This window comes from Apteryx mantelli, chromosome 3 (genome assembly GCF_036417845.1).
Source record: "Apteryx mantelli isolate bAptMan1 chromosome 3, bAptMan1.hap1, whole genome shotgun sequence".
Classification (NCBI taxonomy): domain Eukaryota; kingdom Metazoa; phylum Chordata; class Aves; order Apterygiformes; family Apterygidae; genus Apteryx; species Apteryx mantelli.
In genome coordinates, this window is record NC_089980.1 from 27,154,871 (window position 1) to 27,174,412 (window position 19,542).

General features: G+C 37.6%; 1 protein-coding gene across 1 annotated transcript in view; it reads right to left on the reverse strand.

Moving 5' to 3' along the window:
* NRXN1 (neurexin 1) overlaps positions 1–19,542 on the reverse strand; it is a 723,763-nt gene that overhangs the window by 110,012 nt on the left and 594,209 nt on the right. The gene's annotated exons all lie outside the window — the stretch shown is intronic.

Below are 19,542 nucleotides of genomic sequence, written 5' to 3' on the forward strand. Positions count from 1 at the left end.
GCTTTGAGTAGCCAGTATACAGACATTCTCTAAAGCTATAATAAGATTCAAATATAATTACTGTCTTTGACTGTCATCTAAGGAACTCAGTGGCTATGTCTACATTGCTCTATTTGATCAAGACCCCTTAGAGAGGCCATTTGGGCTAGAACTCCCTGCCTGCATGTACACTGCAGACCCAGAGTATGTCTCCAGACTTCCCCTCCGCACTGTACCGTGACTGGGGTGTCCTAGGGCATAACCTTACCTCACCTGCCACTCTAGATCCCTAGCAAAGCCTTATTCCTAACAAACCTAGCTCCTAAACAATCTGCAGCACATCCCATCCTGTGATCCTGCCCGTTACCTTCATAGACAGCCCTGCTATTATCCACAAGCATCTTGAACTTGGCAGCCATCAGTAGCTTGCCTTTATTCCTGCAAAGCAAGATCACCTTTTCCATCACAACACCCTGGATTCAGGATAAACAGACCTGAGACTGGGCTGGATGGGGCAGAGGACTAGGGATCCAGGTGAGCCCAGCAAATCACTGTGCTTGTGGGACACCGATACTGCCCCAACCTGTATTTCTGATGAGTGCTCACAGAGTCGGCTATCCACTATTTGATCCAAGAATGTGAAAGTTCTGGATGGATCAGATAAGGCTATGTGCCTTTTTCAGTCCCTAAAATATGCCAGCACTACCTGTTACAATCTGGAGGAGGAGGAGGAACTGCGATAGGCTAAAGTAGGAAAGAGGAAGAGCGGGTCTTTGTAGCAGGGGCACAGACCACTTATGACAGGACTTTTTCCACTTTTATCTGTGTATCCATATTTTCTTGCATACTGGACATCATTGCTACCTGCTCAAAACAGAGCAGTTGCCCAGGTAAAGGAGGAGCGGAGATGGGACTGGATGGAGTATACACTAGCTGAAATCCTATATGTGCAATAAATGGCTCAATGCGAGTGACCAGCATTGCCCCAGGTTCTGATGGGACAGTTGCTAGGAAATTTGGTTTCTTTGGTAATCCTGCTCCTGGTGTTTAGCTGGCCAAGCTGAAACAAGAACCCAAGAAGAAGAACAGAGAAATAAGCACTTTGTCTCTGAAAACCCAAAAGACAGAAAGAATGCAGGTGCTCTTGCCATGCTGGGCCAGGCATCTGGAGGCCATGAAGGTGTTAGGCGCAGCACTACAGCATGGGCCCTGTCCACAGCCTTGTATATAGTTCACGCTCGCAGACTAAAACCTCAGGCAGTGGCTTTCCAAGTGTGGGACTGCTCAGACCATCTGGGGGATTTCTCCTTTCCCATTTTAATTACACTGTTTTAAGATACTCTTAAGGATGCTCCAAGGCCACTTGGAATGAGGATAATCAAGGAACTAACTTCAAGAATCCTACAGAGGACACTTTTACAGGTCTATACAGACATTAACTGTATAGGAGTTAGAGGAATGGGTCTATTAACAGGAATTTTAGGTAAGCTGTACACTCAATAGAGTTAAAACATGTCAACAATAGCAGGAAAACTCTTAAAATACCCTCTGATAGTTTCTAACTCCCCAAAGCGGGAGTGTTCTCTTTCGGAAAATCTCAGGTCCCTGCTTGGCCTAAGGCACTGAAAGCTAAATACCCTTAAGGTTGATTTTGGCCTCCTCCAGTGTTCAAAAGGAAGGTAGACAAAAATTCTAGAATGTATATTTTTTCCTGTTGGACATATTCAGCTCACAGAATGACTGACAGCAGTCTTCATAGCAGAGTATTCTGCCATTCACTGGTGGTTTGTAATATAGCTAAACACAAAGCAAGAACTTAGGCTGCCTTGAAAAAGAATCCTATTCCCAGACTGACTGAAAGATATATGTGTAGCTTGATTCCCAGGCCACTGTCTTCACCGATACTACAAACTGTACTTAAACATCTTATGTTCAGCCGCAAGCTCTGTGCTTCATGCTTGCATATTAACTATACTAATCTTAAATCATATTCTAAAACTTGCTACATGATGAAACTGAGACCTCTCATTAACCTTTCAGGGAGATCTGAACCTTTGCTTCAAATCAACTACCTTCCGCTCTGTTTTGGTTTTGATTATTTTTCCCCAAATTAATTAGTAATTAAACTAAGAGTGTGCTCTTCCTGACTCTCACTTCCTCACTATAATGCAATATCTTTCTTGGTTTGTGCAGTGTTGGATTGCTTACACTGAGAGATTGGTGTATTATATCAAAAGCAAGCAAGAGAAGATGAAAAGCAACAAGAAGGAGATAAGAAAACATAGGACTTGCCTGATAAATTAAAGGTCATATTCTGTTATCAGGCTTTTTAAAAAGATCCTTTGTACTGCCTGTGCACCATTTAAGGAGCTAATACTGTATGGCTGCTGCTAAAATAGGCAGGAAAATTGATAGAAATCATTAAAGAGCAAGATTAAAGTATAAAAAATGAATTGTTATAAGTACAGTACCATGCCCCACATCATTCTGAGTGTGACATTTTGCAGTTCTCTAAGGTAAAAGGACTCTGAACTATTTCTAAATCATAATGTCACAGCATTTAAGGTTACTTTCCCCATAGAAATTTAACCAGAAGTTGGCTGTAATCTGGTTCTTATTCAAGTTTTTCAACAACTGGAAAGTGGAGGATATTTCAACCCTACTGTATCTAAAATTACATAGGTCTGAGATAGCAACTATGCAATATGTTCTTCTGACTCTCACTGAGGTAGCAATCTAGATGATCTTCATTTCATGTTAGCAAAGAGCTGTTATATAGAATGTCTCTTGACAGAAATAATGCTCACATTATATAAATGAACAGTGGCAAATGGAAAATACTGTGCTCAGCTCTTATTTTAAATTTCTATTGGCCTGCATCCCCATGAGTATCTAGTATTCAAGCAGAAGCCATCAATAAGAAAGGTCTTATTAACTATGCACAGAATAGGACACACTGTCAAAAGGTCATTACTGATATCATTACATTTTATTGTATTCAATGAAAAAATTAAAAGCTTTGGGAAATTCTATATTTTTTTTATGTATTACTTCTGGATCACTAGCAACATTAAAAATTATTTGAACAACTTGAAACAATTAAAAAAACCTCTCAGGGTTAAACTCTGCACTTGGTTATGTAATTTATAAGAGAAAATAGAGTTTGGCCTTCAGCTGTGTTCAGCTAAGCCACTGCAATTGCGCTGGCCTAGCAGGCTGTTTGGAGGGAAAGCAGGGTGCAGTGAGAACAATTTCACATTCATTACATGACCAGAGACATAAAAATCATAAGAAATACAAAGCACTCAGCATCAACCATCACTAACAGAGAACAGGGTAACTTGACTGCAGCTCCAAAAATTAAAAATGTTGATTTCAGGTTCTTTCATGAAGCATGAAAATCCTGGAGTTAACCATCATTATGCCCCAAAGTGCTGGACCACACAGGTGCTTTGTCACAATCACTACATCTGCCTAGGCTGTGTCAGCTCATTCTCCGAGGGTTGTGCATGATTACACCCAAGCTGAGGGAAACAACCAAAGAGAGGTCATTATTTGGACAAGCCTTTGCCAAGTAGAAGAAACCGAATGCACCCATACCGATAGCAAATGGCATTTAAGAGATAAAAATCTGTTCAGTGTCAGCAGTGCAGCAAAAAAAGTAGCCCTTGGCCAAAGCAAGCCCCAGACTTTCCATTCTGTCTAAAAGTGGCATTTCAATTTGTGTATTTATGCCTTGCAGACGTTTTACTATAAAAGAATAATCTATTTCAAATGGAAAGGTTTAAACTTGTACACATACTTTTTTTAACGCTTTTGGCAAGGCACAGAAACAGAAACTGTAAATAATAGAAACAGATGTTCACTGAGATAAAAGCAGAGAAGTGCTTTAGGACTGCAGAACTATAATGAGCAGTCCACCACACAACAGCATAATGGCTGTGGGTGGACCCCCAGCAGTGATTTAGTTTTCTGTCTTAAAAAGTGAAATAATCTGATTCTCTAATTACAAAAAAAACAAAAAAAAAAACAAAAAAACCCCCACCCCCCAAAAAAACTGCACTAATATTTTCCATTTAAATTCATCTGAGATATCTAGTGCCTCACTGTATTTCTTTGAAATATAACTGATCTTTGTTTTAAATCTGCAAGGTGTTTACAATTAACAAAGTATTTCCTCTTGCGATTATGCTTCATCTTGTTTTTTACACATTGCCAAACTAAGATTGAGAATTACTGTGAACGTTTTATTTTGCTGTGAAATTACGATCTTGAAGAAAATTAAGAACTGTGTTGCTCAAATAGCAAGGATTTCTATGTTAAAATTTTTTCTAGAGAATTTCCTTCCATTATGGTTTAGGAAGTTCTCGAGGGAGGAAAGCCATGGTTATCATAATGCGTTTATCACTTTCCTGAACTCTGTTTCATGAGTTCTCCTATACTCCTTTGCTCTGTGTCAAAGTGGGAGGAAGAGCCACTGCTGAATAAAGCAGCTGTGAGGGGGAATGAGCATGAGACAGACTGCCACTAACCTCTCCTACAGAGACGCCACTTTGGCGCACCCCACTAACATACAGATCTGACCTGCGCCAGCTATATCGAGATACCCAAATTCTTTAAGCTCTTGTCCAGAACACACTTTCATGCAAGGAGTTACTCTGTTTTAAAGATAGCAAGGCCACATTTAAAACGGACAACCTAAAGCTGGCATCTGACTGACATACAGGTAGAAATTTATTGGCTTGATTTTCAGAGTTAATCTGAGCTGAAACATCAAAATGAAAAAAACAATCATTACTGGACAATTTAAGTCTACATGAATTTGCGAGGAAATATGTAATCACTAGTCAACTGTCAATATGTTTCATTTTTCATTTTCTTTTACAAAAATCCATTTGTCAATGCAGCTACCAAGAAGTAAACTTTACTTCTACTTTGAAATACTTACGAAATGTTAAATAGGCAAAAGAACAACCTTTGAAGGAAAATAGCTCTGCTAGCACAATTTACACATCCACTTTTCCTCAGGAAACTACTTGACCTTTTCAAAAACATACTGACAACCAGTATGTGGAAGAAATTAGATAAGGATATTATCATCTTACCAACTTTATGAATTCTAGTAGTTTCAAATGACATGAAGCACTAATAAATTACTAAAATATAATGCAATATGCTATTTAAAGTATTTTTATTTTTAAATGATTGGTACTAAGAATGATAAAGTATTAAATAAACACCTAATTTTAAGCAGATAATACATTAACGGCTAAAATGTGCAAACACCTTACTAAAAAATATTAAGGCATTACAATTTAATAAATACTATTTAAGATGAAATTCAGAACTCTAAGAAGGAAGGGCTCTGTCATTCCATCAGTTCATGATCACCATCATACATGAAAGTACTGGCATGGAATCAATAGATTAGATGGGAACAGACAACTTTACTTACAACTCTTGCTTTTATTAATGCATGCACACATCTGTCACTACTTCCAAGGCAGAACACTAGAGCTTATAAACAAACTTTCAAGGCTATGTCTAAAGTATATCCAATTAAGATTAAAATATGTCTGACTACCAGGATGGATTGCTACTATCAGTAAATCACAAGGCTAAATCGCCATTTTGACAACAATCATAGTATATCCCATTTTGTTTTCTGCACAGAACCGTCTTGGTCATCATGTCCACAGAGCAATGGCAGATAAGGAAAGTGTAAAGACAGTAGATCATTTTTGACAGACCTCTGCAACATGGCTCATCTCTGCAGCTCGGCTGAAAAGCTGTATGCAGGCCTATTCTACAGAATATTCTTTAACAAAAGTCAGCTGGTCAAAAAATACATGCAACAGACTGTAAGATATCAGATAAAATGGTTGAGCAAGCAACTAATTAATAAGCATTTTCCTAGCTACAAAGCTTAGAAAGAAAAAGATATGTTAAGATTGGGGATAATATTTTTAGTATTCACTTTCTGCTCTTTTGCAAACATGTTCTTAATTTAATTCAATAGGAATGACATGTTTAAAGTTATTCTATAGGACAGCATTGTTTCTGGACATACAAATTATACCTGGAACTGTGTTCTATTTTCTGGTATGACTTGTTTAATTCCTGGGAAGCTACAGCTATATTAAGAACTCAATGCTAGCACAGCCCTTAAGTATTCTTATATTGATAAAATACTCCTAATATAGACATAGGCCTGGTCTGATCTGCATATCACAGGATATGAATATTGACCTGCCTGATCCTGTATTTAGCCATAAAACTATTGTTTGGTTAATTCATAACCGGTAATGGGCTCCAACAGGTCTTCCAGGAAAATATCTTATCCTAATATGATGACATGCAGTAAAGGAAGTCTTAGAGTAATGAATTCCAAGGCTCACTGTTGAAATCATGTGCTCTACTTCTGGCTTGAATTTCTCTGGCTTGAGCTTCCATTACTTGGTTCTGATTATGACTTTCTAGAAACAGCTAAAGAGCCCTGTAAGTATCCAGTATTTCCTCCCCTGAAAGTACTTATACTGTAATCAAGTCATTTCTTCATTTTCTTTTTGACACTATAAATCAATCGAGATGGAACCTCTTCTGGGATCCTTTTACACACGCTCCAGTTTTTTCCACAGAAGCACAGACACCAGACCTCAATACCTGTATTCCAAAGCTGGTTTCAAAGTTCTGTAAAAGGGGGCAAAATCCTCACCAATTCCTAATTTTAGCCTTTTGTGCACACACAAAAATTTCCATGATCTCTTTTGTCACAGCATCTAATGATGCTTCATGCCGAGCAGCCTGGAAGATGAGACCCCCAGTGCCTGTTCAGAATCATGCATTTCCACGTCAGACTCCCTTGTTCTGCTGTCAAAACCGTCACTCTGCTCTTAGACCCACACCTTGGCACTTAGCACACCCAGCACTGCAATGCTGAAGAGCCAGGAGGTTGGCTGAAGGAGCAAGATCCATAAAGCTCCAGAGAGCAGTGTTACACATGCAGGGATGGTACTTTGACTCATGAAGGATCATTTACGTATGCAGGATACCTATGAGCACCAGAGCACCTAGGCAATAAAGGGGTGAGGGGAACGACACCCTGAAACTGAGTCTCAAACTTCTCTGCCCAAATTCTTCACGTGTACCTTATTTTACGACAACTTTTTGGAACTGATGGTGCAACCACAGCACTATCTTCAGTCTGATTTTGTATTTTAGTTTAAACAAGAACACACATGACTTCAAAGGGAATTTGCATGAGAAAGAAATGCAGGACTGGGACTCTAAAGTGAAGTACTTGTGAATCCTTTGATTGAAAATTGCTGTGAGGCTTTGTTATATCCTGTGCTCTGAAAATGAAAGCATATTTTCTAGATTTATTCCCATAGTCAGCTATGGTTAAGATAAACTTTTAGTAGAGTTTGTTCTTTTGAAAAGGGCATATTTATTTTTTCTTCCTTTTATGCAGCTATAATTTTGAAATGTTAAACCAGCAGTCTATTAATGTCTGTCAACTCTGTAAAACACAAAAATCAAATTTGTCTTTATATATACTTAACTCTGACAATATTGTGCATCATTCAACTTTTTAATGTCCACTAAACTTGATGCTGCACCAGAAAGGCCATTTAACTCCTCAGAAATAGTCCACTGAGAAAAACAAAACAATTGCATCTCAATCATACCAATTTATAGGAGAATAATCGCGGTGCTTTTAATTCAGTTACTCCTGCTTCTAAAGGGTTGAAATCAGGATGTGGTTCACAGTGTATTGCACCTCTGATAGTGATGGATGTTCAAATTCTGATTAAAACTTATTTGAAATGGTGCATACTACAGAATCTGACTCTTGTGAAGCTCATAAGGGTACTAGGTTGTATAAATCATACAAGCTATTCACTCTTTCTGACAGGTAGGGTAGGCTTCACAAAAGACTCTCTGGTTTAGCACAGCCTGCTACACTTTGCTAGGGTCAAGGAAACTCATTCCTGGAACACTCTGAACTTATTTATAAATGCATGATATAGTACAATGAAGCTGTAGAATTGGGTAGAACAGAGTTGCTATTAATCAGAAATCTGAAATATTAAACAAATGTTATTTTCAAAGTGTGGATACTGCAGTTTCAAGATGTTTTATTTCTCAACCAACTGGGCTTAAGACTGCAAGAGGGTAACCACATGGCAGGATGGAGAGATGGGTGTACATAATTGCTGGAATAATACCTTTCTTTCTTGTGCTTATGTGGTACAAAGGCGAGAAAGAGAGTCTAAAGCATGTGCATACTCACATGTTCAAGAGAGCAATGCCTAACCTCCTGGACACCTGGTTAATTAGGTTCAGTCTCTTGAAAATATATCTAGGACAGAGCAAGTTGTCATTTTCCCCGCTGCAGTATGAATTATAGTGACTGCTTCTGAATTAGTTAGTTTAATAGAAGTTCCTACCCTGAAGACATGAAGTACTATTCTGCTGTCACACCTCACAACACCAATAAAATACATCTGGTGACACATGTACAAATGTGCCTCCCCCCCACAAAAAAAAATCTCATCTTCGGAGAGCACCTAAAATACAATGGCACTGCAGAAAAATTAATTTTTTCATGTGATAGATTATCTGGTTGGAAGGCTCAACATAGCATTGATTTGTTCTATCCTGAGACAGGCTCCCATTTCAGATTGACTTCAGGGTTGCCCCAGAAGTTAATGAAAACTAGCTGCATCACAAAAGAAATACATGGCAGAAGTATCCTATCATACCCTTATCTTGCATGCTGTATCAGCCAGCAATAAGGCAGCATTAACATCAGCTTTAGAGGAAATGCATGTGTATGCCCATCAAGTAAGGCAACCAAAATGAGGGGCACACTCATAAACACATGAGCACTTAGTCACATAAGTATTTGTCACACACAAGTAATTTTACTGAAGTCAGTAGACAATAGTTTGGCTTAATGATCGAAGCACAGAATGCACATGACATAAAACCCTGAATAATCTTGAACAAGACAGCTATAAGCCTCCTGCAGGACAGGTTGAAAAGAAAGAGAAACAGAGGAACCTGTTATTTGTTCAAAACTTTGCACTGAGAACACGGTCCTAGCACTGGGAAAGAAAAGAAGGATGACAGAATCAATGACTTAAAATACATTTGTCAGAGATATCAATACTACATTGTAAAGGAAGCTACCGAGTAGCTAAAAGTACTTGATAAAGAATTTAATCTAATACTTTTCTTTTTAACTAATGACACTTGTTCAGCCTCCATTTTAAATTTATCCTACTGCATTGGGTAAGACATGATAACGTAAGCTACAAGCAAAACATATGTCTGCAAGGGTCAAACCAAATAAAAGTGTGAAAAATAATCCCTACACATTGACAATATTTCGTCTTCTGTGATCTGACTTTTAAAAGGATTATCAATAGATAATGGCCTTCCAGAAGAGAAGGACAGGACCAAGTGTGACACAGATTTGCTGTGTCATTCTGAGATCTTTCTTCACTCCCTCTCTCTACTTCCTTCCACTAACTTGAATTCCTACAGTTTGTGGTCTTCTTAAGAAACTACATTTCCCTATTTCCCCATGCCTAATTATGGTAAGCAGGTATATTCACCATCCTTTGCCATAAGACAAAAAAAAAACAGATACCTGTTTCTTTTAGTATTTATGAACAACTCTTTCTGAATAACTGCTCATTTGACGTTTTCTTTCTCCCTCTAAACTAGATGCATTGTGCCATCTTGCTGTATTTAACTGAAAGGTGTTATACCTTCTGTGATCAAGTAATGACAACCGTACCACACATTTTATCAAGATCTGAATTTAATTACAGGATCTATCAAGTCTAAGAAGTGATGAGCCTTTGTATTTCACCAGGATATCCAAGATGAAAAAATAAAGGAAAAAAGAATATCTGTCTGCAGACTTAGAGGAGCATTATTATATAGCATTATCTGACAGAAAAACCTGATAAGCTGTCAAATTAAAAAGCTGATTTGGGAAACTTTACTGAAACCACTTTATAAAAAGAGACTTACTGTAGTGTCTTGTTTAGGTATCACCTTGGCTCTTTATTTAAAGAAGACCGAAGAATAGAACAATTTCATAAACTCTCAAAGGTCGTTGCTTTTTAAAATATTTTTATTATTATTTCATTGATTTTGGATAAGCCTTTTTAGTGGTTCATCCAAAGAGAATGGGAAAACAATCTCCATTTTTGTTAATGTCAACCTTTCACATGAACCATAAAATTATATTGCAAGTGAGACCTAGATACATGCTAGAACATATATTTGATCATAATCAAGAAGTAGTCAGAACTATTTCCATCAGAAAAAGATATAGGAAATCAGACTTACTAGGGACACTTACTAGGCTGAATAGCTACTCTATCACAGACATTTGGAATAAGAGATGTAATAGAGACAAACAAAAAAAACCTTGATCAGCAAAGAAAGCAATGTCTTTCAGAATTAGAACCATAAATATACAAGAAGAGTTGCCAAAACTCAAGCTAAAAAAGGCCTTTCAAAGGAATTAAAATAAAATGAAAAGCCAGAGGTTCTTCAGCCAGATAAACGAAAAAAGATCATAGAAAGAAGTGGGGTCACTCTGTAGTAAGGTTGACAATGACAACCCAAGGGAACAGACTGGACTGGCTATTAGGAATATGTCTATACAAATGTAAATCTCTATAACCCAAAAGGAAGCAACATACATATCTCTTAATGAACTCGTAGGGTCAGAAGGTGAGGCAGATGATCTCCAGCCCTGAATTTTAAAATAACAAGCACAGAGGTTTTAATACAGCTATCCAATGTGGCATGATACTTCTTGGATTAGAGAATAGAAAATGTAATAACTTTATTTAAGAAAGGGAAAAAAAAAAAAGCAATCCAGCCAAACTATTTAGTCTGACCTTAGCAGTACACTAGGCTTTAGAACAAATCTGAAAGGAAGGAATTAAAGACATAGAAGCAATTGAAAAATGAGATAAAATGTGAAAGTTTACCAGATCACGTTAAAATAATGTAATAGCTGTATTTGATAAGTTAACTGATTTTCTAGATGAAGGAAATGAATTATATCTAATTTATCTGGATTTCAGTAAAGCATTTGATATGATGCCATGTAGGAACTGCAGAAAACGTGGAAGAGTGTAAAATTTGTAAGGTAAGGAAGTGAATAAAGGAGACAACAACAATGAATAGCACTGAAAGAGGAAGTGTTCCTCTTCCTCATGCAGAGACCTCAGCTTGATATCCTGCTTCTGCAGCTACTGACTGGCCTCTGAACAAGAGGGCTGTTTGTTTTCGCCCATACTCAGGGCACCGCTCCTCCTGGAAGGTGAGCCCCTTCCAGGAACCAGTTAGTGCACTGGAATCTCCCTCTCATTAATACTTGCACTTCATTAAGATGTAATTTTCAGCTTCCTGGTGAATCATTCACATAGACAATGAAAAGTCATACTCAGACCTACCAGTACGCCAGTTATCGTATATTCTGGCCCCAACTGTACCCTGCTATATCATCCATATCTGAAAACAGCGTAAAGATCCAGAAGGGATATAACAGGTTAGTCAGACCTACCAAAGATCTCCAGGTATTTTGGAGAACTGACGGCATCTAATTGAACGGCCAGGAAGATCTACGTGTGCTTAAATCAAACAAGTGTAATAAATGAAATACCGAGTTCTACATTATGTCAACAAGATGAACACCATGGCTGCATTCTGAAACTGCAGCAGTAGGAGCTAATGCTGAGGCCATGGCAGGTATTTAAGGAAAACCCATGGCCTGCTGTCTACAGGAAAGCTATCAGGATGGAACTGCTAAGGAAGCACCAGAGACTGGTCCTAGGACCAATCCTCTTTGGTATTTTCTTCAATGATCTCAGTATAAATACCAATGAAATCTGCAGATGACATAAAACTAGAGATTACTGGTAATGCTGAAGAAGCTATGGATATCAGCAAAGAGGAACTGAGCCCTTCAGACTTAACACAAATTGCACTAAAATTCATATTACAAAGTGCAAGTCCCACACTTAAGATGCTGGACAAGTAACACTATTTTGCATCATAAATTGGGATATTACCAGCTAGAAGTCACGAGGAAAGACAACACATGGGTATACTAGTCAGCTGCAGAATGATGTTGAGCCATCCATTTTTGTAGTACGAAAAGGGAAAATAAAATCTTAGGATACATCAGCAGAGATGGCTTTCAGCATTACTGTCTTCGTAGAGGTCATTACATGAGGTCCTAGTGTTCTCTTACAGAATACTTGGGTACATTTCCAAGCATATGTGCTTTAGAAAAATAAATTCAAAATGAAGTAGCATCAAAAGAAATTCTACTATGATGAACAGAGAAATGAAAAACCTATTTTATGAGAACACATGCAAAAACAAAATGGTATGAACTGGAGAACGTTTGGACAGCAAACTGAAAGAAAGCTTCTAAGCCCAGGAATTTTCTCCTGAATAACCTTCTAAGAGAAGCAGTTTATGCAAAGAAGCAGACTTGATCACCCACTAAACTTTTCTTCCCATTTCTTAAGTTCTTCTATCTACCATAATTTTTTAATATACATAATGGAAAAAATTATCCAATCATTTAGAAGGAAAGTGTATTTAAATACAATTACATTAATATTTCCTTTAACATTCTAAGCATTCTCAGATACTGCTTGATTTTTGACTGCTGGTGAAAACAATCCATAAGCTGTCCACAATAGCATTAAACCTTTGTCCTGATGCAGTGCAATTAATTCAAAATCTTTTCTACAAAAACTCAGATGATTTCACCTGTGTGCATTATCTTTCATTTACCAAATTTTCTTTTAGTGTTATGATGCCTATCCAGCAGAACCAGTTGAACTTTTTATTTTATTAACTTTGGGACAAGAACGAAAAGTGTTTTGATGTCTATACAAGATGAGAAAGTTGCATAAGCTAATTAAGATTTTACAAAATCTTTCATTTTAGGAAAAAATACAACAACAATTCAGAATATTTGACTTAAAATTTAGTAACATAAAATTCTGCTTTTTAAAAAAGTTTGTTTTAAAATATCTTTTTTTGATTTTAGTATCTAGAAATCAAAAGAAACTATTTTGCTGTTTTTTCATTGCCTCTCAAAGGAAACATACTTTATTTTTTAGTTCCTTTACTCACCCATCTTTGCTAGATATCTTAAAATCTTCTTTAGTATAGCCAGTACATATGGTATAATCAAAAATTGTTTCTATCTTGTTGTTTCTGTATTTTTTCTCATCAATATTAATAAATATATAATTTAAGCTTTAAATGATCATACTTCTATTCCAAATCAATGGATTTACTCTACTGATTTTCATTACATGGGAATCCATGCCTCTGTTCTCTGTCTATTAGCCAGTTTATGATCCATGAAAGAACTGCATTTATCACCATGGTTATATAATTTCCTCCTGTATACTTTCACACACTGAACTTTGTTAAAGACTTTGTGAAGTCCAAAAAAGTATGTTATTCATATTAATTATTCATATTTATTTATACTTATTCATATTTATGCCCTTTTATCTCCTATAAATCCAGAGCAGATTTAACTATAATGATAGTTATCAACAGACATTACCAGACAGAGACCTGAGAATAGAGAGAATCCCAGGTAGAGGTTACTCCTTGGGCACATGAAATCCAGTGAAGAACATGGATGAATTTTGCTTTCCAAATCTCGGCAGATGAGGTATTACTTGATAATCAAAGAACTACTGATTCAGCTGGTATTGTCCCCTCTCTTCCCATGCTAATGGACTAAATATTTGAGATCCATATCTATGGCATGAGTCTCTATTTATACATAAAGCTTCCACTTACACATCTTCTACACACTCCCAGATGGAGAATTCCTGAGAGGTCCTCCTGTTCTCCCTCTGAACACTGCTATCTCCAAGGGAAGTAAAATATTATGTCATTGTTTCATTGGCCCCATTAGTTTCTCAGAGCAGGAAAATGACATACAGAACAGGGGACATTGGGCAGTATCTGTTTCACAGAGACAGGAGGCTTAATTGCTGTGAACAAATCTTAAGTCTTTTCCATTGCATTGTCCTCTTAAGCAAAAAGGCAGACTTTACTTTGTCTTTGAGAGTGTTGCTCCCAACAAGCAATGAGAACTGCTCTAAGTTTGTGAGCTTCACCACTGATCAGAATAGGGAGTTCTTCATATCCCCTGTGTCTACCATTGAGATTGACTTATCAAGGTAAGAAATTTGATTGTAGGAATGCCAAAACTCTGAACAAAGGAAATCACATGAGAGAGAGAAGCAAGATGTATGCTTCTATCCAGAGAAGGAATCAAGTAAGAAAAAAGGTAAAGATTTTTTTGTCTTGTTGGACAAAAAAAAGCCAGAAGGCATATATTATTTTAGCATGGAAAATACTGAAACTCCATGTCCCAACAGCAATGGCCAGGGAGGTTGAAAAATTACTCTTAAGGCAAAAGAAAGGCAAGGCAAATAGTGAGGGACCATTTACTTTCTAGGGCCCTACCCCACCTTGACCATTCTAATTTTTCATGGATGTGGTGATAACAGGCCTCTTCCATTTTATTAGAATATTCAAAGATTTGCTTTATGAAGAACGTCTGCAATAAAGTTCAAGATCTCTCCTGGCACTCATGCCTACACCCAAGAAATAGATCTTTAAATCTCTTCATATGTGGTTGTAGGGACTTGAATTTGGAGGCTATTTCTAGGGCAATGGTCTGCATGTGAAACACCTACATGAATTGCTGGGGAATACTAATCCCTTCTGGGGAAACAAAACGTACAGACACAAATGTCCTCTGTTAATTAGAATGTTAATTCTGTTAATCAGAATACACAATAACAAGAAGAATTGATAGAACTTATCCTAAGCAGGATACACTGTAATAGCTGACTCTTAGCATTTTTATTAGAGTCAGGTGTATCCCATGAAAAGATGGTAGACGCTTTGTCTAGTTTCCAGAATGCAAAGACCAAGAGAAGAAACTAAATGGGATGCCTCCTTCCCCTAGCCCTTTCATGCTCTGGCATAACAGTCTTCAGCCCACAGATCTCACAGATCCAAAGAAAGTCCCTAAGACAACATGAGCGTTCTCAGATTTTTCACCTTAAGTGATAAAGTAAGAAAAAAAAAAAAAAACCCTCCCCCAAACCAGAAATACTACATATTACACCAAAGTCCCCAAAGCCTCTGTTGCCAGTTGCCATATTGAAGAGGTACTTGCCACTAACCATAATGTCAACCTGTAGTGTAATCTTCTGCCAACATACATGGACTCTTGTATGTGTTATTTGGTGTGTAAGCATGATCATAATTTATACCACCCCATCAGTAAGACACATCTGTTCCAAAAGTCTGGCAGTGTTTTGGACAGCCACTTTTGCATGAACAATGTGTTAGAGGTGCTTGTGCTCAGATCTGGATCAGTCAGGCATGACTCTGACAGTGTGCACTGAACTGGATGGCACATGAGGACAGCTGTACCTTGATTATGCTTCTCTAAGGCTCGCCAGAGATCCAGGAATGCCTGGGAGTGCTTTCTTATAGATTTTTTTCTACAACAGGCCATATGTTCCAGGCTGCTATGGAGCTCCATGAACTGCTGAGTGTTCCCAGAAGTTTGAAGAGCTTTGAAACCATCTACCAATTGACCAATATCTAACAGATCAGCTTATATCCAGAAAATTCTGCACTAATCTGATTTATGATGGAAGTTCTGAAGAGTAGGTTCCCCCTGGCAAAAGGATTAGTTGCTCCTTGTTTTTTAAAAGAATCAGCATTGGGCAAACCCCATTTGATTGCAGAAAGCATAGAGTTATTCACTGAAAAGTGATTTTGAAAATCCTTCACAGTAAGTGCCAATAACTGTGGCTTTAGAAAGTCACTCGGCTTGTTTTGGTGTACCTTCCCAGGATGGTAAAGCCCCCATCCTTCAATACTAAGGAAGGAAAATTAGAAAATGGAGAAAATTGTTTTTCTTGTTTTATTCATATGGTTATGAGCAATACTTTGAAAGAGATTGATTTTTTTCTGTCTGATTTGATTTGAAACAGTTTTTCTTTCTGGTAAGGAAATAAAGGTTGTTGCAAATTAAACAAAAAGCTTTGTTCTCAGATAACCTAAGTCCTTTATAAACACTAGGCAATCTTAACATGAAAGGTTGGGACGTTTCATTTAGCAAGTATTGAAATGAACATTTTGATATTGCTAAAACCAATTTCCTCTTAGTTTATTTTTTTTTAACCTGGCCAAAATTATTATTTCAATTTGACTCAAATTCCCAAATCCTTTGCTTTGCTCCCATAAATGCATTTTTAGCAAATCTACCTTTCAGTGTAAAATTACTACCCAGCTCAAGTTACAAGAGCAGCCTGTTCACAGTAGTAGCTGGAGTTGCAACTATGGTGCAGTCCCTGAGTCACAACAACAGAGAGCCAGTCAGCCTCTTGGCCAGCCATTTTCACAAGGATAATCACCTTCCACCACTGACCATCCCCTCTTTTTTCCTTTACAACTCAGTCATTTCACATCCATTCATATACTAACTGAAGGTGTATTGGCCTAGACAGAAGATTCATGAGGAAACGTGAATCTAGTCTAGTGGGTTAGAGAATCATGTATATGGGAAACCTGCTAGATTCTAGTCTGCTTCTAGGATCATTTCTGCATTTTATGCAGCTCTAGGATAAAATGCATGAAGAAGCTGCAGAAGCACTACGGCGCATTGTCATATGATACTTTCTGCAAGGTGTCTGTTCTCTGACAACCAATAAAGCAAGAGGCAGAGAACCATCCATGCTGCACCACAATACTCCTGGCCAGAGCACTGAATTGTGGGCAGCTCCCGAGACCCAGGACTGAGCTCAGGCTGCTGACAAATCCCACGTGCTCTTGTGGCAGTCAGTGCCCCAGCCCTCGTGAAAAAGATGCTCCCCTTGGAACATCAACAGGAGCGCCCACAGAGATCCTCTGAGCAAGCAGTGTTATTTGGCCTTGAGACCACCCTCTGTGTCATTATCTGCAGCAGTTAGATGGGCTGTATGAAGGCTATAAAGGCTGTATGAAGGCTATAAAGGCAACGAGACTGACAAATCCTGAGCCTCTGACCAGAATTTCCTTTCAGAAAATCCTCACCCAATATTCTGAAACACTGATCAAAACCAGGCAATGTCTTGTAGTTGGAGACTCCAACCAGAAGCATAATTCAGAATATAACCTTTCCTTTGTAAGGTAAAGGAAGAACTAAAAATTTGGTTTGCTTTAGGCAACCAACTGATTTTTTAGAAAGAAATAAAAGCAATCCAATGTATTTAAGAATAACAAATTTACTAATTAACCTGCTAATCTTGCTTTTATTCTTCATTAAACAACCAGAAGTAGTAGGAGAGATAAGCCTGCACTTATGTACAGTGGTACAGACACGTTAAGAAATCATACAGAGAGAAAGAATTCAGAAAACAGGGCAAAGCAAAGACAACATTCTTTCTAGCATTGAAATGAAAATGGATGGGGCTTCACTCAAGCAAACAAGCTGGAATTTGGTCCATATTGTGCAACTGCAAAAGGTCCTCCATCAAAAAGGCAACCAATGAGCAAATTAGCTGGTTAATCACCACGCCAGGTATTACTGTCAGTCCCTAAACCAGCAACATCGAAATTGGATGCAGCACTGTTTGCCAGACTGTGTTGTCCGATTCCTTCAAGACGTCACTTTTAGAAATCCTACCTTTAGAACTGGAATGGATAGTGATAGCTCTTAATATGGGACCATTAGTATCTTCAGAGCAATATCTACCCTGTTCAATGGCAGCACGCTCTTCTGGCCTGGCCTGAGCCTTTTCTAAATGATATATCAACACAAGCCTATGAAGAAACTAGAGTTTAAAAAGGGTTTAAATCAAGAGCGCCAAGCTTGATAGAACTGCATGGAAAAGTAAAAGAAGCTGTTACACCGTGGGGCAGGAAGGGGAGAGGAAGGTGAAAAAGGGAAGACGGATTTCAAAAGTGATGTTATGGCATGAAGGAGCCACAAAATATTACTAAGGGAAACACAAAGGAAATTAAAGACCAACAGCGGTTTTAAAGGAACAAGCAATAAATGAAGCCACAGGATTCCCCCTTCCACTTCACTAATTCTATCCCAAGGAAATCACTCCTTTCTCTACATTAATCTGTATTCAGTATAAACAAATGGTGTGTGCCAGCATCTTCAGAACTCAACTGCAGTCCCACCTTGTTGTAGCCTTTTTGTATTTTCATGAACAAACGGGACAGATGAGGAAAATAAAAATATTTTCATGCGCTGTGCATGATTTAGGTAAAAACAAACACACAAACAAAACCCTATCTTTTTTCTTTCTGCAAAACAGGGCTTGAACATAAGACACATCATTCCCTAGCCTCCACCATCTAATTTCAGCTACTGTTTACCAAATGTTGCAGAAGTTGTTTTACACTTTAACCATTTTTAAGTTATTTCCCCCTTTACCAATGGGGAAATAAGGTGGGCACAGGAATATTTGAAATATCACTGGACAGACTTCCTTCAGTCTTGCCACCCTGCACAACAGTCTATCACTTCTCAGAAGTATGTCTCATTTAAAACCATTAGTTGTTTCTAACAACCAGAACTGTCACTCATTTATAACATATTAGCACACAAATTATATATAGCCAGAGTTGTTTAAAATTTCATTTGTGATACATTTTCATTTTTATTTTAATTTCTAAATTATTTCCAAAATATTATCTGAAGGGTGATATTTCACCTGTGGATTTTTTTTTTATTTTTTTTTTAATTCTTAGGTGAACATCTGGACTACTCAAATGCAAAGGAGAAAAACCTAAATACTAATGATCAGTACATGGTATGGCTTATGCATCTCCTCCTTCCCCCCAAAGAATTTTCTACTTTTAAACAGATAAATCAGAGCTATCATTTCTGTAGAGCAAATGTGCAAACCAGAATAGCTTTCAGTTACATCTCTGTATTTGCTGCCTTTGGTTTAACAATATAAACACACATGCCAACTGGTAACAGATAATATGCAGATTTGTAAATTACCATTAATGGCTCAGTAGTACTATTCAATAAGAAAGAGATTGCGTATCTGAAAAACCTGTTGCCTTCAAAAATGAATACAATTAGTAACACAGTAATCTTCAATGTATGGCATTTGCATAAAATTAAATAGGGGCCTGATCGAAAAAACCCTGTATTCATATGAGTGGTCCTGTTCAAGCCATCGGCATCACCTGCGTAAGTAATATCCTTTAGTTTGTACTTTAAGTTAAGGCATTTTAATTTGGTTGCTTTTTTATACGGGTAATAACTGATACACCTTTTTGCTTATGTCTCGTGTTATACTTCTGCTAACTTTATAAGTTTCAGAATGCTTCAATAACCTCTTGTAATTAAAAGAACACAGACAACATTTTCCGCAGTGAATGTTTTCTGCATCACATGGAGTTCTTTTGGGGATTCACCTTACTGTGCAGCTTTTGTCAAAGCCTTTT